General features: G+C 39.6%; 1 protein-coding gene across 5 annotated transcripts in view; it reads right to left on the bottom strand.

Annotated features, from left to right (window-relative positions):
- Nucleotides 1-27,622, bottom strand: part of Efcab11 (EF-hand calcium binding domain 11) — a 156,553-nt gene that overhangs the window by 91,853 nt on the left and 37,078 nt on the right. The window contains exon 6 of one of the 5 annotated variants that reach the window (XR_013439211.1): nucleotides 16,795-16,904. The exons of the other annotated variants lie outside the window; for them this stretch is intronic. The gene's annotated coding sequence lies outside the window, so the exon portion shown is untranslated. The remainder of the gene's footprint in view (nucleotides 1-16,794; nucleotides 16,905-27,622) is intronic. 5 annotated transcript variants of the gene reach the window in all.

Genomic DNA, 27,622 nt, shown 5'->3' on the forward strand with positions numbered 1-27,622 from the left:
ACTAACTGCATGAAAATAGAGAATAAAGCTGTGGTTCTACAATCCATTGCAGTGAAAAAAACACTGTGTCAAGGGCTGAGAGACCTGGGTCCTAACCCTTTTCTATTTCTAAGGCGTGTGATGCCAGATGTGTCATTTAATCTCAATGTGATAAATAAGAGATTATGCCATAGGTTCTTTAAGGCTTTTTTGTTGATGAAAGTCTATGGTCCTATAAGAAACTATTCTTATGAAGAATTAGTAAAATCTTGATATACTATCCTATTACAAGTATCATCAAATTGAATTTAGTATGAAGTGGCTTTGGATGAAGACCACATCCACAAGTTAAAAGGAAAGAATGAAGCATATTTCTGTCTGTTTTGTCTTGCTATAAAAAATTGCTGAGGCTAGATAACTTATAAGTAAAAAAGGTTGACTTGGGTCATGATTTTGGTGGCTGGAGGGTATAGAGTCAGGTACTGGCATCCTGGTGAGGCTCCCTGTCTGCGTTGTGACATGGTGGGGTACTGGAAAGGGAAACAGCTGCCTGTTGAAAAGGCCAAACACGTGAGTCCTTGCTACAGAACAACCTGCTTTTTCAAGAACTAATTCGTGCCTATGAAAACGGCCCACGCTGTGAGACCAGCGTATGTGAAGACGGAGCCTCCAGCATAATTACCTTCCACCTTTTTTGTTGTTGTTCTGGGGACAGAACTTAGGGACAGTCTACTGTTGAGCTACATCTTTGGTCTTTTTTTTTTTTCCTTTAAACTTTTCTAATTTGAGACAGGGTCTGACTGCATTACTTAGGGTCTTACTAAGTTGGGGCATTCCTCAAACTTCTGCCCCTCCTGCCTCAGCCTCCTACATTATGGGGATTACAGGTATGTGTCACTGCACTCAGCTGAGGGCCCACCTTTCAAAGCCTCAACCACCCCAACATTACCATACTGGGGAACAAGCTTCCAGCACCACACCTTTGGGGAAAACCACATCCAAGTCATAACCTGGCATCACCAAGGGACTGGTTAAAATGGACAAGGTGTGTAACGCACAGAATTTCCAAGTGACAATTTCCAAGTGACGAGCAAACACACTGTGTGGTAATTCAGAGGTGTTTTATGGGATAGTCTTCTTATGCAAGGAGACTGAGGTGAAAGTCACAATTTAAATTATTATGTAAAATAATTTAAAAAGTAAGACAAATCTTGCATAAACATTGTTCAAACTGGCTAACCTAGGAATGAAAGATTAGCAATTGTTCCAAGATAATGTAAGTCCTCCAACAGGCAAAAAATGGTCAAGTACATTCTATCAGCATGTTCAAGTACGGCCAGATTCTCCACAAAATTGTAGAATTTAGATATGTCAAAGGGTCCTACACTTTCTCTTTTTTTCAGATTCTCTGAAAATCTTTAGAAAAACATCTCTTTAGATATATATCAAAAGACATTCCATTCCCTCCAAACTACCAATAGGTAATGACTTAAAAATGACAAAGAATTGGCACCTGGAATATATAAAGACTCCTATAAAGCAACTTAAAATAGACAGCACAGTGTTTTTTGTGTGGGTTAATAATATGAATAGGAAACTGACATAACAGGAAACTCAAATACTTAGGAGACATCACACTGAGTTTTTATTAGTAATCAGGGATATTAAAGTTATAATAGGATGTCACTTCACACTTTTCAAATGGCAAAAATGAGAATTTGGTTATAAGCATTGGTGAGGCTGTGGATAGAAAGGAACTGCAGGGAACAGGGCGAGAGTCCGCAACTGGAGCTGCTTGTGAGTGTGGGCTAAGTCCCTGCTACTGTACCCCTGCAGAATCCCTCCCACAGGTGGATTCGGAGACACCTAATAAGAGCAGTCACTGCAGCACCACTTGTGAAAACAATAAACAAGCCAGTCAATAGAAACACCCGCACATATTATGGTATAAAATGGAAAAATGTTCTGGGGAAACTTTCTATTTTTTTTCTATTTCCATGCAGAGGGATCTCTTTATTCCTCTTTTGGAATAACATTTCCAGCCTACCTCTGCCTCACCACTCACCCTAGAGAGATGGTGTCTAATTGGTGTTCCCTCCTCCTTTTCTCTATAAGGGCCTATAAGTCTCACAGGATGAAAGGCCTTTGCTTTTACTCCTGTTCCCTTCACATGGCTGGAGGGGCAGGTCCACTTGAGGGGAACCCTGGGTAAATTCCAAAGTCTATGACTGCAAGAGTAAGTCTGCTTAATTTGAGCTGCCTTTTAGCAAGCCCACTCCTTTGAAAAATATACCTCTCTAATAAAATTGATATTTCTATCTACTACTCTCTTGCACTTGAGACTGTTTCTCATTTAGGATGGTAAAAGAGGGTAGTTATTGAGCCCCCTTGAACTTCAACACAATACTACAAATCAGGGAAAATAAATGAAAGATGCATGTATCGATGCAGATAAGTAGTAAAATATAATGATAAAACAAAAAGCAATTTACATTTATGTAAGGCTTAAAAATAAGCAAAATAATACTATATATCATTTAAGATATGTAATCTGTGTCAAAAAATATAAAGATACACATGATTGATTTTTAAAAATTCAAAACAGTCATTATCTATGAGGCAGAGGAAGGGAAATACAATTAGCCAAAGCTAATTCAACCAGGGGCTTCAACCAGGGTTAGATTGGAATGTTGTTTCTAAACTTGAGATGAACATATATGGATTTTTTTTGCATCAAATATTTCATACACACACATACACACACACACACCCCACATATGCATCTAGGAGAAAATAAGAAGCAGAGCTGAAAAGGCTGTGAGAACTGCCTAAAATGTCCTGCCCGGTCACACTCAGGCTTTGTCAGCACTTTTCCAGAACCCTCTGGAATACAGCCAGAGGAATAGGGATTGGCCGTGCCTAGAGATGGATACTAAATGTGGTGCTGGCTTCTACAGCTTCATTCTGAACAGGAGGAAAATCTACTAAACCACAGACTTGGGGCGAGTTGGAAAGAATAAAGCAAATTAAGCATCCAAGGAGTGGAACTGCTATCAGTAAATCACGGAAAGGTTCTAGAACTTACTTTGCCATAACAAAACATAAATTATTGCTTTTTTCTCTCTTTTTTTAATTGGAAAGTATTTTTATTAATTATCTCTGAAGGGAAATTCAATAAGTGCTCTTGAAAATGCATTTCAATGACTTAGAAATCACTGCAAAGTTTAATTCAGTGGAAATTTTAAGTCAGTATATTTTGGCTACACATGGTCTGAAGACACTGAGAAAGAAAGTCTATGTTGTCTTCTGATGCCCTAGTCTAAATCAGATGCTGACTCACAACCACAATGACAGGACAGAGTCTTCAGATCTGCGTGGCTTCATTTAAAAGAATATATATTTTTTAAATTCCTTAACTGCCAGGAGAAAACTAGTGCAGGTATGAGCGATGATTCATGCTCCACTCAAAGGCTGATTTCAGGTGGAAGTCTAAACTAATAGCTAACAGAGCTAGTTTGGATTAATCTGCCTTTACATTTGGAAAAAAGGTCAAGCGTGGAAGATAGCACATGACCTGTGTTGATCCTGTGGTGCTTGCTGTTAACTGACTGTACTATACACTGGCTGGCTGTTGATCACTTTCCTTCATTTATTATAGTCATTTTTTCAGCTCCACAGGGAATGCTTTTGTATCTTTTAAATTATTATAGTGTAAATTTAATCAATTCAAGTTATATGGTCAAAAATATGTATTTTTAGGCTTCCATACATTTTATTAAACTGTTAATTTTTAAATCTTCCTTTGTTCCTCTCAAAAGAGAGGGATTTAGATGATAAACACCTCTTGGTCTTATGCACGTGCAGGCCTCGAAATCATTTTTTCATGTTCCATGTGTCCGATGTAGAAGAACAAATTAAGACTGCTAATATTATGAATCCCTAATATTTAAATGAGAGATTTGGCTCTTACTATCTATCGTTTCACAGTTTGTAACCTAAGGATAAATAAGGTGGTAGAAAAGGTAGGTGCTGAGTGATTGAAATACAATACAGTCCAGCACAGCTGTCTCTTAATGAAAGCCTACCACAGATTCTGCTGCATTCAACTCTCACAGCCCCTGGGCTTCTTAGGCCCAGTATGTACCAGATAGTATCTGCTGAACTGAACTGAACTGACAATCAGGAATGGGCATGGGAGGTGGTAGAGACTGACTCTGGGATACTGCAACCCACCAGATGACTCGGAACACTGGGAATATCAGAAAACCTATCCCAAGGGCTCTAGGCCTTTTAATGGCCCTTCATCTCCCTGTTTACATGGAATATGAACAAAAATACATTACACTAACGCAATATAAATACATGATATGGCGTGAGATCACAATATAGCATAGTGCAATACAGGATACAACTCACATGATCATAGAAACTCACTGGGGCAGCAGCAGGAAGAGCAGGTAGTGTCCCCGACTACCTTTCAAGTCTCACTCCGACTTTGCTGCCTCAGCTCACTGCAACCCAGCCACTACAGTTTTCTTTTAGTTTCTCAATCCTGCAAGTATTTACGCATGCCAAGCCTTTGCAACTGCTTTTCCTCTTTCTGGGTGGCTCTTCTAGATGGAAAGCAGTTCTTTGTCATTTAGGTCTTACTTCTATTATCACCCCTCAAGGACACCTTGTCCAACTCCCTGACCTAACACCCGCCCCCACGACCACACTCAGTCATTTGCTGCCACCTATTGCTTTACTTTCCCTGTGGTATTCTATCCCTAACAGAAACAGCCTGCTCAGTTATCTGCCTTCTACAAGGAAACCAGGAGTTCCCTGGGAGCAGGGACTTTGCTTGCTTTTGTAGGTGGCTCTATCATCAGCACCAAAAAGATGCTGGGCACACTGGTGTTGAACAGTCACTTCCCGAGTGGGTGAACAAATATAGCTAGTTGTAATTTGGATCCGAATGTCCTCTGCGTGTTGCAGGTTTGTTCTCAGCCCAGCAGTATTCGGGTGGGCCTTCGGGAAGGTGACGGGATCGTGAGTGCTCTAACCTCATCTTGGGATTAATCCATCAGATTACGAACCCATTACTGGGAGCTGGTGGAAACTGTAGGAGGGGCAGCCTCGTTGGAGGAAGTGGGTCAACGGGGGCATTATCTCGTCCCTGTCCCTTTCTCTTCCACTCTTCTTCCCTCTGATCCCCTCCTCTGATTCCCAGTTGCCATGAGGTAAGCAGCTCTGCTTCACAACATGCTTCCTGCCATGAAGTTCTGTCTCACCAAAGGCCCAAAGTAATGACAGCCAAGTGACCATGGACTGAAACCTCAGAAACTGTGGGCCAAAATAAACCTTTCCTCCTCTGAGTTACTTTCTCAGGTATTTTGTCAGAGCAACAGAAAGCTGATTAACATAGTGGCCCAATTTAAAACTCCTTAATCCCAAGATTTCCAAAAATGTGACAAATGTGTTGCCTACTTAATCATATTCAAAATTTTAGATATTGAGTTTACTTTAAAATGTGGGGAGCTATAAACAATGAAGTACTGTGATTAGATAAAATTATTAATACTTAGACTTAGATATTAGAAATCTGATAGCGCTAAGAACACCTCAAAGTGAAAGTTATTTATGTATTTTAATCTTAGTGATCTGGCCCAATAAAAACTAAAAATAGTCCTTTCACTATTTTTACTCTAGGCACTAGTTTAATTATAGTCTGTTACTAAAGCTATTACATTATTTTTCTATCCAAATTACCTTGTACTTTTCTAGCAGTGATACTAGCTATCTCAACATGTCACGGGGTATTCTTGTAGTATGAGACATAATGAGAAGCGAAACACAATGTGAATATATTACTGAATAAAATGCTAATAAAATGTGATTTCTTCTATCAGCCAGAAAAAGGAAATATTACATATTAGGTCAGTCATTAGGTGTAAAAAGCCCAGCAAACAACGCCACATTTGCGTTACACATGGATCTAGCTCTTGTACACATCTACTAGAATTTGAATAACTTGTGCTTTACTGAATACACATTTAAAGCAGAAAGCTATCCCTTAAAAAGTAAATTCAAGAATCATTCAAACACAGTTTTACTGGCACAGTTTCAGAATCTAACTACAATGAGGTATTTTTCTAAGTTAAATTTAAACCTCTTCATTTTTCAACTGTACCTGTTATAACTAATAGGTTTTAAAATAATGAACAGCCACAGACTATAAAAAACATTCCACTTTTATAAAACCAAAGATCATTCTGTCTGATATGAAGTTTCATTTTTAAAACTTCATGCATTTGAAAAAAATTATATGCTCCTGGAAGAAATGGTCATTTTCCATGAAAGAAAATGTTACTGGAATATAGCTTTTGCACATAAGTGAAATATACACTGTCAAGTAAAGGCTGTTTTGCCACTTGGCAAATACAGACTGTTTCCATATAATGGGTAGGAGAGAAAGGAAGGGGCAATTCTGGGGTGTCTGCAAACCAAGAACACAAGAATGCAAGTTTTTTTTTTTTTAACTTAGACTTGTGAAAATATCAGATATTTAAGAAACTCTTAAGATACAAAACAGAACTATTTAAAATCATAGGATAAATGCATGGGAATAATCACAATGTATTATAGACCTTTAAGATGACTTCTATGTAAAATGCATTCAAACTCAAGTTAAAGAAGCATCTCCAAGGACATTTACTATATGCACACAATGAGGTCAAATTCAAGGGCAGTGGGGCAAAAGGTTTGGCTTCATATGGGATCCTTTGTTGGGGGGCTTCCCCAAACCACCTTTAGGTTTGATAACTTGTTATTTTTTGCTACATCTTTTGTCAAACGCAAAAGGTCAGCTTAGATTCAGGGAGTGGAGAAATAAATCCTACACATTGATGGAAGGACAGTCAAGTCACTGTAAAGAGCAGAGACATAGGGGTGGGAGGAGTTATTGTGGCCATCTTTTCAATCAACTGACTGCTGTAATCCGCGAATGCATGTGTTTCTTTTCTAGTGAGATGGGACTTGAATAACAAGGTTTGGGGGATTACTGGAGATCTCAACTCAATTAGCTCAGTATATGCGAGAGTTACTATAGTTACTATAAAAAAAATCCTATCCTCATACACGTACATGGGGACTTTCAGTTTCTAGTTGCAGAGTAACAGCCCAAATGGTAGGGGGACTGGTCCCCAGCTCTATCTACCTTTAAGAGAGAAGCACTGTATAGCAACATCAGGTGAGTGGCATGTACTTAGTGTAAAATGACAGGTGCAGAAAACTATTTAAAAGTATGTGACTTTGGGAACATTAACCTCTTTCAGCTCAGTTTTCTTATCTGAAAAACAGGAATTATAGTAATACTGTACAACTCATTAGGTTATCATGAGGATAAATGAGATAATGACAATGCCTGGAACTCATTACAGCATTAAAAAATGACAGATAACTTTTGTCACAATCATTATCTAGTTTATCATTTGATGAATAGCCCATTAACTCTTTTTTGTCATATCAACTCATGACTACCTGATACACTTTTATCAAGTTTGGTTTCAGTTCAATATAACTGAGATAATTTAAAACAGTCTATTGTAACGGCAGGCCTTGTAAATTTTCTACAGCATTTGGGCCTGGGTAATTTACAACCTGAAGAAGCCTCCAGTTTTATGACAACTTCATTATTGCAACTCATTAAAACTAGTATGTCAACTGACCCATCTGGGCTAGAATTGAACATTTGATGGCTATGTTTATTCCCTCCCGAGAAACATAGCCTAGAAGGTTTAAACATTTCTTTACACTGAAAAATTAAAAGAAGAGTATTGTGCACAATTTAATAGGAATTTGTAACATGTTAAGAATCCCTTTGAGATGACAGGTTTGTTTGTTTGTTTAGGGTATAAGAAAACAAAATTAAAGAGTCTAAAATTACAGCAATAAAATTATTTTATTCCACATAAAATAGCTATGTGGAAATGAAGAAAGATAAGTCCCAAGTAAGCCTGAGAGTTTAACATTGTAATTATTAAAAACACTGGCAATGAAATGTATCTAGTATGTAGTTTAGCTTCAGATTTTTTTTGAGAGAGAGAGAGAGAGAGAGAGAGAATTTTTTTTTAATATTTATTTTTTAGTTTTCGGCGGACACAACATCTTTGTTTGTATGTGGTGCTGGCTGAGGATCGAACCCGGGCTGCACGCATGCCAGGTGAGCGCGCTACTGCTTGAGCCACATCCCCAGCCCTCTAGTATGTAGTAATCATGTATGTAGTAGGTGCTTAATAACCTCTTGCTAAATAATGTTGAATGAAATTAATGAAACAAAATCATTTCTTTTCTTACTTTTTGCCATTATATCACTGCACAGCCACAAACTATTGGAGTTTCACAATTGTGCTTCACAGAATTTTGTTTTTTTCAAACTGAAAGTCCGTGGCAAGTTTATTGGTGCCATTTTTCCAACAACATGTGCTCACTTCGTGTCTTTGTGTCACATTTTGTTAATTTTCACGATATTTCAAACTTTTTATCATTATGTCTTTATAGAGACCTGGAATCAGTGATATTTGGTGTTACTATTGTAATTGTTTTGGGGGCCACCAACTGCACCCACGTACAAGGTGAACTTAAGTGATCAATGCTGTGCATGTTCTGACTGCTCCACTGACCAGCGTTCCCCATCTCTCTCCCTCTCCTGGGACGGCCCTATTCCCTGAGACACAACAACATTGAAATTGGGCCAATTAATAACCCTATGATGGCATCCAAGTGTTCAAGTGAAAGGAAGAGTCACATCTCTCGTTATAAATCAAAACCAGAAATGGTTAAGCTTAGGGAGGAAGACGTGCTGAGAGCCAGCACTGGCTAACAGCTAGGCCTCTGGCACCAATGAGACAGGTTGAAAATGCGAAGGGAAAGCTCTGGAAGGAAATTAAAGGTGCTACTCCAGCAAGCATGTGAGTGATCAGAAAGCAAAACAGCTTTCCTGCCGATACCGAGAAAGTTTTAGTGACCTGGACAGAAGATCAGAGTCATAGCATTCCTTTATGCCACAGTCTAATGCTGAGCAAAACTCCAACCATCTTCGATTTTAGGAAGAAGAGGGGAAGTGGCAGAACAAAAATCCGAAGCTGGCAGAAGTTGGTTCATGAGGTTTAAGGAAAGACACCATCTCAACATCAGGATGAAGCAGCAGGTGCTGAAGTAGAAATGGCAGCAAATTATGCAGAAGATCTGTTACGACCACTGATGAAGGTGGCCACACCAAGCAGCAGGCTTTCAATGCCACTGAAACAGCCTCCTCCTGGGAGAAGATGCCATCGAGAACCTTCATAGTGAGATAGAAGCCGAAGTCTCAAAGGACAGGCAAAGTGTCTTGTGATGGGCTAATGTAGCTGGTGACGTTAAGTGGAAGCCAATGCTCAATTACCATTCTGAAAGTCCTCGGGCCCTTAAGAATTACATGCACTGTACTCTGCCTGTGCCTTGCAAATATCAACCCCAGCCCACTGTTGAGCCCTACTGCTCAGGAAAAAAAGCCTTTCCAAATATTACTGCTCACTGACAATGCACCTGGTCACCGACAAGCTCAGATGGAGATGTACAATGACGTTAATGTTGCTTCATGTCTGCTAATACAAGATCCATCTGTAGTAATTTTGATTTTCAAGTCCAATTACTTAAGAAATATACTTCATAAGCCAACCAGCTGCTACAGGGAGTATTTCTTCTGATGAATTTAGGCTAAGTAAACTGAAAACGTTCTGGAACGAATTCCCCATTCTAGATGCCATGAAGAACATTCACAATTCCAAGGAGGAGGGCAAAATATCAGCATTATCAGCAGTTCTGAAGAAATTGATTCCAATCCTCATGGATAACTTTGAGGGGCTCAAGACTTCAGGGAAGGAAATAACAGCAGTTGTGGTAGAAAGAGCCAAAGAACTAGGGTGAGAAGTGGAGCCTGAGATATGACTGGATCACTACCACCAAACTTTCCTGAATGAGGAGCTGCAGCTTATGAAGGACGGAAAAAAAAGGTGACTTCTTGAGATGGAATCTACACCTGGCAAAGATGCTGCGAACACTGTGAAATTACAGCAAAGGATTTAGAATACAATGTAAACCTAGTTGATAAAGCAGCAGAGTTTGAGAGATTGGCTCCAACTTTGCAAGAAGTTCTACTTTAGTGGTAAAATGCTATCAAACAAAAATCTTTCATGAGAGGAAGAGTCAATCCACAAAGTAAATGTCATTGCTGTCTTATTTTAAGAAACTGCCACAGCCACCCAGCCTTCAGCAACCATCACCAGGATCAGGCAGCAGGCGTCCACACAGAGAAGGAAGTCCCTTACCCGAAAAGCCACGGGACTTGTTGAAGGCTCAGGGGTTTGTTAGCATTTAAAAATGCAATAAAACTTCAAATTAGAGTTATGTATGTTGTTTTAAAAGACATAATGCTATTGCCCATTGAATAGACCACACTATAGTATAAACATGACTTTTATATAAAAAATCATATTACTTGTGTTATAATGAAATGATATTTGCTTTATCACAGTGGTTTGCATGGAACCAGAGTTATCTCCAAGGAATGCCTGTACTACTACTGACTATGTCATGCTTTAAGTAGTAAATAAACAAAAAGAATAGAAATAGGGAATCAAGGTTTAGTGTTTTAAAGCCATGAAGACCTTTAGAAGAGGAAACTGAAGTTCAGGGAGGTTGACAGACTTATGTCAGTCACTTCCCCTGCATCACAGAATCCAAATTTCTAACACCTGACCAACAGCCCTATGCCATCCCACCACCCCATCATGGAGAAGAAAGAGTTATGGAATGATCTGTATGTAGGCCTCACAAAAGGTGCAGATGAGCAAATGACTCTGAGAAACATGGTCTTTCATCATGTAAGCCATAAATGTTTCCCATTATAATGTTTGAGTAGCTCATGACAATCTAAGATACAAATTTTCTCTGCCATTAACACAATCACATTTTACAGCATTGCAGTAGAGGGTTTTGATATTTTATCAAAAGATTTTATGACCAAATTATCAAAAAATCAGAATTTTATGAAAAGATGTACAATTCCACTGAAGTGTTCTTATACATCCACCACCTCAGGGCCATGAGAGTGTTATGGCCATAGATTATATGGCTCTATTTTTTACTATGAAAATTTATATGCTGTTGAGATCTTTATTCTATTGAAATTGAGCTGGAAAGGCCCTTAAATCTGCAGACTATAATAGATCTGACTGATAAAGAAACTCAGAGTCCTCTGTCAAGGGCATACCTGGAGGGGTGTAGGGTGGAGAGGTACAGAGGGAAAGGTCAAGACCCCTCTCGTATGATGGGGGTACTTATTTGCATTTCCAATCTGGAATCAGACTGTTGAGTCAAAGACAAATTCTATCAGATAATGTAATCCTACCCAAATTACTTAGGCCTTATGTACATGTTTTCTCATCTGTAAAATGGAAGTAATCACAGTAGCCACCTCACGTGGGGTTGTTGTGAGGATCAAATGAGTTAATATTAGTACAGCATTTTGAATAGGGGTTGGCATACAGTAAGCACTCAACATGTGTTGGCTATTTTCAACCCTCCCTCTGTTTCAGTCAGCTTTTTCACAGCTGTGACTAAAAGACCCGACCAGAACAACCGCAGCGGAGGAAAAGTTCATTTGAGGGCTCACAGTTTCAGACATCTCAATCCATAGACAGCAGGCTTCATTCTTTGGGGCTCAAGGTGAGGCAGAACATCATGGTAGAAGAGTGTGGCAGAGGTAAGCAGGTCACATGATGATCAGGAAGCAGAGAGAGTGACGCCATCCACCAGATACAAATATATACCCCAAAGCCACGCCCTCAATGCCTCACCTCCTCCAGCCACACCCCAATTTGCCTCCAGTTACCACTCAATTAATCCCATCAAGTTGATTAATTCTCTGATAGGGTTACGGCTCCCTCAAATCACTTCTTCTTCTCTGAACCTTCTTGCATTGTCTCACAAGTCAGCTTTTTAGGGACATCTTACATCCAAGCCATAACACCCTCACATCATCTCCTCACTCACCATAACAGCCCTCCAGCTGGGCAGGATGTGATGTTACTCTCATCTCTCTACTGTTCATTGTGAATAAGAGGAAGGGGTCTTTGAAAATTCATACTCATTTGGCTGTCATCAATTATTCCTGAAGTTGGAAATTTTCTTGTTCTCCTGCCACCTGATCTAGAATAAAGTCAAGACATCTTAGTAAAACAATAAACACTGAGTGCTTAGTGTGGGCCAGGCCTAGTGTTTAAATGTGCATTTGCATATACAGTGCTCCAAATGATTCTGTGATGTAGGCTCTCATTCTCTGCAGTTACAGATGAAGAAAACGGGGATAGAGAGGTTAAATAACTTGTCCCAGACCTATGAGTTAGTACAACTCTTTTTATTTCAATCAGTATTCTTGAATTAACTGTTCCATATGGGCATGGAGTAGGGATCAATGGTGGATTGTCTGGGAATCTCAACAGCTGGTGGGGAAAAGAGGGCTAAGGGAACTTCCTCAGGTGCAGGTCTGGCCTGGCTGCATGGGAAGAGCCAACCACATGAACTGCATTGAATTTAGGAAATCACTGAGCACTGGCTAGATCCAGGCTGATGCCAAACTCCTAGCTAGGACACCCAAGCTGGAGGGCAAAACAACGGACTCAGGGAAATGGGGACCCAGGGATGCTCCAGATGCACATTCACACTCGAGCAAGAACAAGCCCAGAGCTTGGGAGAAAGCAGATTCCTGGCCTTCAAGACAGAAAGCTAGAAAGGGACAGCTAAAATGTGGGAAAGCCCTCATGCTAATCAGGGAAAGGCCAGAAGCTGGACATGTGGAGCTGGACAAACACTGTGGATTTAAGAAAGGGCCGAGTTTGGGAAGATGGTCCCTAGGATCAACACGGATAGAGGCCACTCTCTCACATTTTAATCCATTCTCTACACTATGACAGGAGAGATTGTGTAGGTCTCAAGGCTGATCATGTCACTTCCCCACTTACAGCATGTCAATGGCTTTCCAGTGTCCTCAGGATAAAGGTCAAACTTCTTGGTAAGTCTTCTGAGGCCTTCATGATCTGGCCCCTGCCTACTTCTCAAACTTTATTACTCTGCATTATTACCCCACCAACTCATCTACCCGACAAAAACCAGTGTACTGAAGGGCAGACTAGCTCTACTAAGCTCCCAGTTGTGCCCACTCCCCTGCCCATCTCTGCAGACTCACACTGCCCACACACACGCTCCCTCCACCTGGTGGGGCCACGCTTCTGGTCTCTCACTGGCTTTCATTTCCTCTGAAGCCAGCCTTGGGTCCCTCTAGCCTTCATGAAGCATCCTTCCTGCCCACAGTATTTTGGAATCACCATTCAGGATTAACTATCCTGAGACTGAAGCACACAGGGCAAAGGTGCCTCCTAGAGTCACTGCAGGACAAAGAAGACAAGAGCACACACTGGACACCTTGAGTGAGGTCAAGACCACTCAGAAAACCTGGGCTCTCAGGAGGCTTTGAAAATGTCCACAGAGAGTCAAAGTTTCAGTCACTGATTTGTGTACACACACACACACACACACACACAAGGGTACATACAGAATACCCAAGTGAGAGCGTTGCAAGCTTCACTTGGAAGACAAAAATTGGACACATTTTTAACTCAGGGATGATCAGTCATGAAGCATCTGGTAAACTCCACTGAAGAGGAGGGAGAACAAAAGCATTCAGAAAATTAAACTACTTCTCTCTCTTTAAAACTGACATGAGCCGGGGACAGGGAGAAACAAAGAGCCAAACAAAGAAGACTGGGAAGCAGGAAAGTGTGGCCTGGGCAAAGGGCAAGCTGGAAAGGCTCTTCTGCTTTAATCATTCCAAGCTATACCTAGTCCCACGTGATGGCGCAGACGTGGGGGAGACGAATTAATCCAAGACTACTCGTTTGTGATAGCTTAAGGCAAACAACTTTTAGCAATACTATGAAGCAAGCTGGCAAAATAAATAGAAATGAAGTCCAAGGAATTTAAACATGAAAATTTGGGGGAAAAAAGAACTTCACAAAGGAAAACAGACAAAATACAAGGCTAACCAAACAAAGGCTAAATCAAATAAATAGGAATTGCCGTGTGCCCTGGAGGACTGCCAAGGAGACTGAACTTCAACAAAGAACGCTCTGCCACCAGCTCGGGAAGCTTCAATTCTAGGAAGGATGAAGGGATGCCGAAGTCCCTGAGTGACAAGGGGAGGATGAGGAAGGAAAGGCAGCAGAGCAGAGGCCAATTCGGGCTCCGCGGGCAAGCGCCAGAACCTTCCCCAAGACAAGTTCCTGCAGACAACTCCCTCCCTCCCAAGGTGCTGCACACGCTGCTCCTTTAAGATCAAATCCAGGTCACACCTGAGAAATCTGTATCATCCAGGACTGCCTGGAGCAGCCTTCTCTCCGAGTTCCAGATATAGAGGCACAGTAAACATCTGGGCTACCATCCTAATACCTTCAGCATTGAGAAGAAACAAGTGCACGTAGCTCAAGTCTGACAAACCACTGACATCATGTTGTGAACTCAGAGCCTGTAATAGTCCCTGGGCTTTGGGGCCAGAGCTGATGTCAATGAACTGAGTCTCACTCCCAGGTTGGAGCACAGTGTTCTTGGCCTTGAGGGGTCATAGCAATAGAACCACCACCACCATGACAAGAGTCTCCACTGACGGAGCACTTATCTTGTGCCAAGCAAGAGTTAAGCCCCTTGTATGAATTATTTCCCCTACCAAAAATCCATTATCTTAATTCTATAACTACTCACACTACAGATGGGAGAAAGAAGGCCAGTTGAGAGTTTTCCAAGATCTCACAGTTGATAAGTAATGGAGTACAGATTTAGACCCAGTTATTCCAGAACACACTCCTGAAAACAACAGAGTAGCCTGCGGTCCAACAGAAGACAGCAGTAGATGGTCAACACCCATTTATTACTTGTTGTATGTTATACGAACCATGTGAGATAAGACTGGAGTGAGATGATTTCATTAAAAAGTAAAGAAAAATAGCTAGAATTCCCTTTACTTGCACTGAAATAAAGTCTTGAACTTTAACAGTCTTAAAGAAAAAAAAAGGATCCCCACTCTCATATCTACCATGTCTATCCAGCAAATATTTAGGTTGTTCAAGCCATTAAAGAGACTAACAAAACACCACCAAAGGAGAGTTGACTATATATAGCTCAGGGACTTCTAGGTTTAGGGGGAGTAGTGAGGGTGACATCACCCAGAATGCAGGCTTATTTAGATTCAAACACCAGGGAACCTCAGAATCTCAAGTTCCTTATGGTTTCCTGGCTTCTTCCTCAAATGTCTATATTGCTTTCTTTATTGAAATTTCTGTACATTAAGATGAGCTTTTCTTTTTTCCATGACCTATTTTTCCAATGGGACTGAGAGGGGAAATTACAAATGCATATTTAAAGCCACAAGAATATTTAAATTCTCCCTATTTTTGTCATACATTTTTTGTGGTTTCTATGTGCGATGAAAGATAAAAACTTGTGTGCATGATTAATTGTAATGATGAAAGAATGCTAGGCAGTTGCTTAAGAAACGAGAACAACAAAGGAATAAACTACTGCAGGCATCACCAGGACTGGAATGACACTGCTCTGTGTACTCCATTTCCATGGCAACCAGCAATGGGAAGATGAATGTTTCATAGTCACTCTGCTCTGCAGTACACGTCTATAAATCAAACTTGCATAAAGAGCACACGATTTCTGCTATGGGCTGTACTCAGGGCTGGTTTATTTTCCTGTTACTGCATAATTATAGAAAAGAATCACAAAACAATGAGGTCATTTTTAGTGGGAAAAAAACTCAGAAATTACTGATACACCTGTGGCATATGATGCCATTCATCTGGTAAGAAATAAGAAGCGGGGAAGGCAGACAGCAAGCCAAAGCCCAGCCTGCCTCTGATGTGAAGCACACACCCCAGGCCTGGTGTCCCCTGCCTCCCTTATCTCTGCTCTGACACAATACAGGAGCTACTTAGTCAGCTGCCTCAGGAACAAGTCCTGATTCTGATAATTGGGCAGAAACACACTCCATATTTAGTATGAGAGGTTACTGGAGGGGAACAAGTATACCCTTGTTTTTATTTACATTGAAAACGGCTCATCATGCAGAGGTCAGTATGGGAAAATAATGTAGTAGCATGGAAGTGGAAGTCAGGGGTCACGGAGTTTGGTCCAGATCTATGGATCTTGGCTAAAGCCATAAAAGTTTGCTCAGTCTCCATTTTCTTAGCTATAAGACAAGATGGTGTATGTGATTCTACAAGTCTCCCACCATCCAATTCCAGGATGCTACAGTCTCTAACTCTCAAAGACCTGATCCATCCATCAGATCTGACTAAAGATGATAGCTGTGCTATTCCTAAAAACAATATATATACACAGACATGCATATATATGTGCATATAGAAGGTATGGCAAAGGTGTGTATGTACGGCGTACACACATTTATATACACATGTGCATGTGGACTCACACATATATGCCTGACAGGTATATTTTAACATTCTTTACCAGCTAAAACTCCTGGTTAGTAGTGTTTAGATATTTTACCATTCCACAGAAGCCTTCTTAAAACTTATTTCAACCTTCCAAACACAAAAGATAATGTAGAAAGTTTAATATAAAGCTATCAGTTTAAATTTTTTTCAATTTTATAGATAATCCAATAATTTTTATAACATAAAGAATATTTAAATTTCAGTAATATGGACTGCCTACTTGGAAGCACATGCTTCTTGAAGTTCTGAGTCCTCAGAGACATGCCCAGGCTCTTCTGGAGTTCAACTTGGTATGCCTGAGGCCCAGCAATAGCAATGCTTTATAGAAGTCTGTGGAAAAAAAATTGATGAATGAACAAACTCGTATGACACCATTGCCATACCTTCCAAAAACCTTGTATTCCATTCTCCAACCTTAAATGTTTAAGCAACTCCCGACCAACATATAAACATTCTTAGGATAAACTGGCAAATTTAGGGAAACAAGATATAACTATATGATTATCTCTTTTGTGAATCTTTATAAAATCTTTGTAGAATTTTAACCAGAAATAGCTTTCTATTAGTGGACCATGAGACATCACCTGAACCAAGGAGGCCCCCTGCCCCAAAGCCTACATCCTAAGTCCTCATGGAGTGCTAGGGACTGAAAAAGAACCGAGTCAGCTTCAACCTAGGGAAGCACAGGGTAAACAACACCCCAGAAGCACCTTACACCTACTCTGGGAAAAATTGTTATCATGACTGCTTTACAAGTTGGGAAAACTGAGATATAAAGAATCTAAGTACCTAAGAGGCAGTTATGAATATGTCAAAACCTGGCCTCTCTGACCCCAAAGCCTATGCCCCGACTGCATCTCAGGGTGCCGTCATGCACAGACTATTGCTCCATTTGGATTCTTCAGGGCTAAAATAAGGAGGGGGCCACAAAGGGTTAAATGAAAACCTAATCCTACAAAAGCAATGATTCTGCTGTCACAGAATACACTTACAGTTTAAAAAAAATTGTAAAGTAATAACAAGTCAAAGTTTTTGAAATCGGAATTTAGCACATAAATAGTAACCAGAAATAGAACTCTACTGCTCTAGCGAACATTATGGCCCACATCTCCCTTCCCTAACAAGCAAGTCTAATCCAGGATGGAGTCAGATGTTACAAAACCACTCAACTTCCCCTGGGAATACTAACATACTTCTATAGGAGCATACCATCAATGTACTCTGTTGGCTCTCGGAGGGATTTGGGTTGATTCCTAACTTTAGGAAATGCACTAATTTGTACATATGCTTTTGATATTAATTTTTCAAAAACTAATAAAAAACATTTATTAAGAAAGACTCCAGGTTCACCTCTTCTCTTTTCAAGTAGCTTCGTATCAGAGTTTTTAGCACCACCAACTGGATAAAGAGATCTACTACAAAAACGTTCTTGGCACTCAAATCTGTTTTGTTCACTGAGAGAGGATCACACATTTATCTCACATTTAATTTATAGTAAAGTAATTTATTTCAGTCACTAAATAAAATTAGAAATGCCTTTCTTTGTCAGTCAAATTAATAATAATTCACGCTGCCTTTTTCACATAAGGAGGAGGTATATTTTGGTTAGTAAAAATCATTAGCAAAAACTGTATCTATCCACTAGAGCTAATTTGATTTATTCTATCTTAAAACTCATAGTCAAAAAGCAAAGACTGAGAACTACAATTAAAATTAGAAGCTACTAGAATAAATGGTATGGAGGACTATGCTTTGTATACCAATTTTATCAGACCCTGGTTTGACTGGAAATAAAAATGACTGAGGAGATAATTTCACATTTTAAAAAAAAAGGTTGAACTTTTTCCTCCAAGATACCTGTCTCAAAGGTGAATATTGTCATCTCATCTGTCATGTGAACATACACTGCCATTTCTCTTTCCTGTTTAATTGAACCCCACCTAGCAATGGGTACCAGTAAGGGAGAGCACAGTTGAGCCCTTAGGGTACAAAAGTGATCTCCACTCAATGAATCAATCTGTGAAAGTAAGTAACCTTGAAGAACTAAATCCAATTTTCCCCAGAACCAATTTGTGGATACACACTGTCTATAAAAAGTACATCTAGCCACTTGTTCTCATGACAAATTTGTTACCTATAGAATGAATGGCACCACTATGGCCAATCTGGTCACTGCAGACCTCTCTACTAGACAATGTTCAAGAAAGAAATGAAAAGATTCCATCCCAACAATCAAATTTGACTCTGATGACAGGGTTCAGTTAAAAGCTTCCTGACAGAGTTTAAAACTACTGTAGTAATTTTGTGATAATAGCAGATTAAACCTCTAATAAATGTGTAGTCAATTTCATAATTTTTAAAAGCCTCTGAGTCTGAATCTGCAATTGAAAGTCTAGTAGAGACAACAATTTGTAATAGGCACAGATAATTAAGATGGGTAAAAAAGCGGTAGTCCTTAACACATGATTTGGACATACAAACTTTGATCAAGTTAACTTATTCTTCTTATTTATTTGCCTGATTCATTCATTCATTCATTCGTGTATTCATCAATGACTCCAACAAAACACAGTTAAATTCCTGCAAGGAATAAATTAGAGTGAGATTTCTACTGTCCCTTCTTCTCTTTGAATGAGAGTCCCCATATACCATCTCCAATACAAAGGTTTCTATCTGAAGACACGAGTGGATTATGAGGAACATTAATAGTAAGATTGGGTTAAGGAAAGCATTTTGTAACTATTATTTATTTTTGTTTCTAAATAAATCCTTTAATAGGATTCTTGAATGATATTTAATGCTAAATTTGTTAAGACTATTTTTGAGCATGACTAAGAAACTGAAAAACGGTACATATTCAAATTATACAACATGGTGTTTTGATAGAAATATACCTTGTGTAACAATTTCCACTACTGAATTAATTAACATATTCATCAATTGACAGAATTCATTTGTGTTTGTTTTAGCAAGTTTCAAGCATATAATGCAATGTTATTAGCTATAGTTACCTTGCTATACATTAGATCTTATAACATTCATTCATCTTATAACAAAAGTTTGTCCTTTTGACCAATACCTTTCTCCCCCCACTTCCCTGCCACTGGCAACCGCTCTGTTTCTCTGAGTTTTGACTGTTGTAGATTTTACAAGTAACTAATATCATACAGTATTTGTCTTTCTTTGTTTGGCTTGTTTCCCTTAGTATAATGTCCTCCAAGATCCTCCAAATGACAGGATTTCCTTCTTTTTCAAAGTTGAATGATATCCCATCATACTGCATGTGCGCTAGAACACACACACACACACACACACACACACACACACACACAATCATTTCTTATCCATTTATTCATCGATGGACACTTGGGTTGTTTCCATGTCCTGGTGACTGTGAATGATGCTGCACTGAACATGGGAGTGCAGACACTTTAACTGCAAGCTCAGTCTGTTCCCCATTATTATTAGGCAATGTGTTCCTACATCACAAGACAAAACACTGGACCACTGACAGGGATCTGCAACATGATTATTATCAAATAAAATTTTTGGATAATTTGTCAGTCTCCTGTTGACTATAATTCTCCTATGACTGTTTTTCTTTGACCAAAAGATAAAATAACTGAGAATTAACTCCAGTTTGGCTTGAATTTAGCAAGAGGCTTCAGGAAGGTGGAGAGCAGAGTTCAGAGCATTGATTGACTGTAGAATGGGTAAGAGCGTTTGGGGCAAGAGTTAGGCTGCTGCAGAAGGAAGGCCAGTGGTCGTAAGGAAGCTTCGGGTCTCAGACTGGCAGAGAGCAGGTCCAAGTACCAGAGCCCACTTACCAGCTTAGTCCCCACCCTCGGGTCGGAAAAGGATGAAGGCCTTGGCAAAGAACGGGAGGCTAAGGAGGGGAAAGTGGTATCAGCGGTCCTGAGGCTTAGCAGCTAAGAGGAACCAAGTGAAACCAGTTCTGACACTGACAGGGTCTGAGTTTCACAGGTGAGAGGAGGGTGGAAGTGAGTGGCAAGCGGGAGAGAAGAGGGGAAAGCAAAAGTTATTAGTATTAGCACCTGTCCTGGGTCTCCGGGGTTGGCTTAGGAACTGGGTGAACCAGAGTCACCAGTTGGTTCAAGGGGTGGGAGGGCAGAAGCAGGGGAAAGAGCAGGAACTCAAGAATCTCAGTAGGCCAAGAGGGTTTAGTGACTACTCTGCCCGATTTTCTCTAGCAGCAAGTTATACGCAAGGAGGGCAGAGGAGCAAAGAGTGTGGAGGGTGAAACTGATAAACCAGTGCTGAAACTCAGCAACGGATTAAAAGGCCTCGAAGTAAGCGAAAGTATAATCTACCTTAGAACAAAAAATACAAATTCAGTTTAGCATCCTCATTCCAGTTAAAAATAAAATAAAACTCCACTCATCAATTTTAAATATTTTTTGCTTCCACAATTTGTTTGGCAAATAATTTGGCACTGTGATATATTCTCTAGGCAAGAAGCATGCCGCGTGCATTCCTGTCCACGCAGCCTGCCCCGCAATGCCTGCTACAGCTCCAGGGGCTAAAATGCTGCATCAGCAGCCTCTTGTATATTTTCATAAACAGTTCCTTTTGTTTATGTTGCAGGTAATCAAATGAAATCTTAAGGATAACACTCCAAACCAAAGCCATTCACATGAACAGAGAAAACCTACAGAATTATGCAACCGGTTTATCAAGGTGAATACGTGTGGCTTCCTCGTGTTTATGGCAGGCCTGGTAGGGATACAAACACATGGTTCCTACCCTCAGAACATGTGTATTGTTAAAAGAAGAATAGAGCAGTGATTGGAAGCACAGGGCAAAAAGCCAGCCTACCTGAGTCTGAATCTTGGTTGCATTCCTAACCCGCTGGTGGCCTGGAGCAAATCCTTTGACTGCTCCAACTTTTTTTCCTCATCTGTGAAATGGGAACAGACAGTCTAACACACAGGCTCCTGTGAGGGTCTATGCTGCATGGCATCTGCTACAGAGTGAAACCTCAGGAAATGGTGGTTACGGCTCATGTCATGGTTATACCATTGACTATGTTAGTGTGGCAAGCACTACGGCAGTCCTAAGAAAGAGGGAAGATATTGTGTGAGACGGAACAATAAGGAAGGGCTTCACAGAAGTGTTCAATGAAGGAATGGATACCCATTAGATGGGATGGAGCGAGGGAGGAGGAAGAGAGAAAGCAGTGAACCTGGCACAAACAAAAATGTGGAAGAGAAATGAGAGGATGGGTATAGGGCAAGCGCACCAAATGGTGGGTCAAATGTGTGACCTGGGCATGCCAGCAACTTTTGAAAAAGGCTCACCAGTTTCTGTCTATAGCACCTTGTATTTCAGGCAAAGAAATGTAGATGTTCTATGGCAGGCAATGAGCAGCTACTGAAGTCAGGAAGTAACATTAAAATGTAATGATAATTTACCCTCATTATCCTAAATTTAACTAGAAGGGTAGACTAGTGATTTTCAAACTTTAATGTGCATATGAATCACCCAGAGATCATATAAAAGTAAACACATCTGATTCAGGATCTTCGGAGCGGGGCTGAGATTAGGCATTGACAAGCTCCCTGACGCTGATGCTGCTGGTCTTTGGAGGTCTGTGTGACAAGGGTGAACCTCTCCACGGGAGCCTGAGGGAGGAGAGTGGCTGAGTAGGAGGTGGGTAGACAGGATGTCTAGCCTTGAGGCAGCAAACTCCTGTGACACAGATGTCACAGATGAAAAGGGAGTACTGGAAAATGTTTGGTCCTTATTTTAGGCTCTATATAAGGAGGACAATAACGTTAATGTAGTTCTTAATTCTGAGCCTATTTTCCCAGGCCATTTTTAAATGATATCATTTTAAATATCTCAGAAAATATAAAGATCTTTTAGCAAATGCAAATTTCTCTTACTTTATAAATATAGCATACAATATTATTAAGATTTCCACCCAGAAGTTTACTATCTACTACAAAGGAAAAAAACACAAGAAATTGATTCCTTTTTCTATAAAGGAAAATGGCATGAATACATTCATGATGTGAGGCTATTAATAACTTCAAGGATGACTGAAAGGGTTAGCAACATTTGGTCACAGAGAGAAACCATGGCAGCAGTTTCTTATGTGACAGTTGAATTAAAAGAAAAATAGCCCTCGTGCTATTACAGCAAGAACAGCATATTCAACCACATATGTAGATGAGGAATTGGATATGGTGGCCATAACACTTGTTATAGTGACATCTCAAAAACTAAACCCAGGGTTGGATGGCTGTCAAACCCAGTAATTTCCTCCTGAGAACAGTCTTTGTCACACTGACAGACCACATCTGTATTCATGCTGTGGTGGCTTCTGAATAATATCTGTGGTATACAGAGAAAATAAAGGAGTCTGCCATGCCACTCTCCATGATAAATAACCCCACCAGTGAATTTCAGAGCTGGAAGACGCCTGCCAGATCACATAACACAGCACCCTCACTTCCGGGATGAGAAGACGGTATTCAGAGAGGCTCAGTGACTTGTGGAAGACCGGTCAGTGGCAGAGCTGGGACTAGTGCTTGAGTCCCCTGCTTCCTAGCTGGGGACTCAACTGGACTCCGTGACCCTTCAGTGGCACCAGTGTGCTGTTGGGGGAGTGGAGCAAACGAAAACAAAACCAACCATAGTACAACGCCTGTTGGCTACAGAAGCCATTCATTTACATGGAACGTAGACAAATGTAGTACAAAACCACCAGGAGCTGCAGGGGCTGTGAGGTGAAGCCTCCACTGCTCCTAATCACGCACGCAGGAGATGGTATATGAATACAGACAGACGCGTAATTGCATCAACAAAGATATTCATGACAGCTTAGGAGTTTAAAGCAAAAGGTAGAGACAATTTTCTTTTTGAAGGATGTAAGGGTAGGGTATAGGATAGAGATAGCTTTCGAGATAAGAAATATCTTAAATTGCTGGGCCTTGAAAGATAAGTAGAATTTGCATCGGGATAGGTCTAACCTAAGAGGAGACTACAAAATCTGGATATCCTAAATGTGGGAGGGGTTAAATATTCCTTCATATCAACTAACGGATCCTTGATGAAATGAAGTAAATTAGCTTAACAGAAGAAATCAAAATAACACATTCTATTTGAAAATCTATGTAGTGAAGTGATCACTCTTCTCTACTTGCTTCTTTTTTTTTTTTAAAGAGAGTGAGAGAGGGAGAAGGGGAGAGAGAGGGAGAGAGAGAGAGAGAGAGAGAGAGAGAGAGAGAGAGAGAGAGAGAGAGAGAGAGAGAATTTTTTTAATATTTATTTTTTCAGTTATCGGCGGACACAACATCTTTGATGGTATGTGGTGCTGAGGATCGAACCCGAGCCACATGCATGCTAGGCGAGCGCGCTACCGCTTGAGCCACATCCCCAGCCCCTCTACTTGCTTCTTGATCCAGTTCCTAAGCTTTAAGTCCCCTGTCACCAGGTCTAAAGTTCATGCTGGTAAAAGGACTATCCTCAATTACAAAGGAATAATTTTTGTCTATGGTGCAAAATCACTTAAGAACCCTCTGAAAAATTGGCACTTCCTGGAAATAATAGGCACATAATTATTTATATAGCTGGACTTTCATTTTTAAAATTTTTTAATGACACCTAATAATTGTACGTGCTTATGGGGTATAGTGTGGTATTTCAACATATGTATAAGTACAATATGTAATGACCAGATCAAGTAATTGGCATATCCATCACCTCAAACATTTATAATTAAAAAAATTTTTTTAGTTGTAGATGGACATAATACCTTTGTTTTATTTATTTATGTGGTGCTAAGGAGGGAACCCAGTACCCATGCACGCAAGGCAAGTGCTCTACCACTGAGCCACAAGCCCTACCTAAACAATTACAATTTTATAGCTGATTTTTAAAAGAACAGCTTTATTCACTATATTACATGTGAAAGTCCCTAAGGGTCCCACAAAGAGAAAATTATGAGGTCATCTTGAAAAGCTTATACACATTCATAATCCCCATGTAGTAAACATAAGAGGATAATTGGAAAGGAGAATCTCTGACCATAAAATGCTGAACCAAAAGAATTTAAATAAAAATTAAAGCATTACTTTGTACAGAAGACACAAATTTCATGAAGTGAAAACTAGAAGTGGTAGTGCATGCCGGTAATCCCAGCCACTCAGGAGACTGAGGCAGGAGAATATCAAGTTCAAAGCCAGCCTCAGCAACTTAAGTGAAACCATGTCTCAAAATAAAAAATAAAAAGGGTTGGGGTTGTGGTTCAGTGGCTAAGTTCCTCTAGGTTAAATCCCTAGTACCTAATAAAAAATCATAGTAATAAAAAATAGAAGCTCAAGAAGTCTATTTTTCTAGCCATGACACTCACAAAGTGGATACAGCTGATGACTGCTATATGTTCTATGAAGAATGAGATAAAATATCAAATCTTTTTTTAAAATATTTTTTTAGTTGTTAATGTACCTTTATTTTATTTATATGTGGGGCTGAGAATTGAACCCAGTGCCTCACACATGCTAGGCATGTGCTCTACCACTGAGCTACAACCCCAGCCCCCATCTCAAATCTTTTACATTTTCCTATATACAGAAGCATGAAGACCCTTACAGATCAATAATCATATTCACCAAATTAGGTATTCACTATAACAGCTGTGACCCACTGAGGCCCCATGGCCATACTCAGACTCATTCTGATACACAAAATAACTGGGAAACTTTCTCTTATTAAACATATGCAACAAATTGATTGCTTACAGAAAGGAATTATGGGAAGCTAAAGAACACAGTGAGAAATGACATTTCAAAAGAGATGTAAATGATTTAGAAAAAATAAGTGTTTATCCCTTCCTTTAGGCCTGCTGGTTCTGTAAGACTTACATTCAGTGTACAAGAATGCCTATTAGTTCATTTTACCCAGCTCATAACAATCCTTTCCAATAGACTGGCCATAATCTAAATTTTGATAGTATTTATTGCCACAAATTATTTTAGTCAGTTATTTGATACAATTTTTCTGCCAAGAGTATCCATCACTCCTTTTTACAATTGCATTCTTAAGCCCCTAACCCTCACTAAACTCTGACATTGATTATTTATTACTTAACAAGTCATCATGCTTCTATTTTCAACTAATATTTAGTACTCCAAAAAGGAGAGTTAGATGTTCTTTTATATACTTTGACTTTCCAACATGTAATATGAAAAGGGGAATTCTTACACCAAAAATATCAGGGTATAACTTTAAATGTCCCGTATATGATTGGAGAGCACTTTGATGCCTCTGTATTTTCACTGTACGTTAGTCTGTGGCAATCTGCCTGTGCACTCAGAATCCTGGCTGCTGGGTCAGGCCATGGGGCCTTCTGCACATCCACATTTCATTTCATGCCTGGGAAGCAGAAGAAGCTTCGCAGTGCTTTTTGCCAACTGACAGGTGGTGGGAATATACAAATATCTGTGCTTACAATAGATGGAGAAGGCCTCTAGGCAAGTAGAAGTCAACATACCCATGCAGAGAAAAACACAGGCCAGACATACACAGGGTGCTGATGGCAAAGTCAAAAGAGAACATTAAGCTAGCTCCCTGATAACAGCTAAGGCTAAACCATAAACTAAAATTTCCCCCAAATAATGCCAAGCGAGGCCGTCAGAGATTAATTCATGAAAATCACATACAGAAAGAGACAATAGATTGGGAAGCCACATGTGGACATTCCTGGTTGCATTTTAAAGTACTCTTTCCTAGTTATAAGAAATAAATTAAGCCATGAAGAAAACTGAGAATTTTACTATCACTGGGCATTTAGAATAAGTGACAATGGACCAACAATTACTTATTTATTATAATGTATAAAGCAACATGCCAAGGACAGTGGAGATAAACCTATAAATTCAGAGGACTTGTAGCATTTTATGGAGACAGTCACAAATACTGCATTTGTATTTACCAAGTAACTGACTAAAGTAATTTGTAGCAATAAATACTATCAAAATTTAGAAAAAAGAGACAAGGCTGTTCAAAGTAGAAAGGGAAAAAAAAGGGTTTTATGGAGTAGGACCTTAAAAGAAAGTCCCAATTTGTATAGTTAGGGATTAGGGAGTCACTGCCAGGCAAGAGAAATGAATGAAATATAAACGCACGTCGCACAATCAAAGGAGTAAGGATTATGCCAAGGAAAATGGGGATTTGGGACTAAAGAAAGACAAGTCTGAAAAGGAACCAGATGTTGGAACAGGGACAAGGTGTTGCACAGCCAAGATGAAGAGTTCTAACTTAGCTATTAGAATCGATGAAGATTATTTGAACAATAATAATAATTTTAAAAAGCACCACAAAGTTTTCAACAAGTTCTATTGGTGTTAAAGAGGAAAGATGTTTCTTGTTTTAATCTGGGTGCTAGAAACAGCCTACTGATAGGACTTCCACAGCACCAACAGTGCATTCAGCTCTTACATCTCTGTACTTTTGCCATTTTTAATGAGTAGAAGAAAAAAAAGACCTTCAAGAAAAGAATTCATTAAAAACTCCAGGATAATAATGAAATACAATCATTGGTACTATTTCAGCTATTTTACCCACATGTGTTCATCACGACTACCAGCTATATGAGGAAAGCAAAGTTAAAAGTTTCAAACAGTGAAAGGAGTCTCAAATTTTGAAATCCAAATGTTAAATTTTATGATATCTTTAGAGATGAAGTTTACCAATTTTTGGTTTTGATTTTTTGGTGAGCTGTCCTTTGATTCAAGAAAGTAATTTGGCCCTCACAATCTTTCCTTAAATAAAAAAATTTGCTCTCATTCATTTGTATGGGCAGTTATAATTAGCATGCCCTAAGAATGACCTACTAAAAATAAAATCTTAAGAGATCATTTTTATAAAGCAAATGCCTCTATAAAATAATAGATAGAAATAGATATAGAAAGGCTTGGAAGAGACACCATAAAATAACATGATACAGCAAATTAACAAAAACACATGAAACATTAGCAAATACTGCTCAAAAAGAAATCTAAGAAAAAATTAAACCAAAACCG

Source organism: Ictidomys tridecemlineatus, chromosome 5 (assembly GCF_052094955.1).
Source record: "Ictidomys tridecemlineatus isolate mIctTri1 chromosome 5, mIctTri1.hap1, whole genome shotgun sequence".
NCBI classification, from domain to species: domain Eukaryota; kingdom Metazoa; phylum Chordata; class Mammalia; order Rodentia; family Sciuridae; genus Ictidomys; species Ictidomys tridecemlineatus.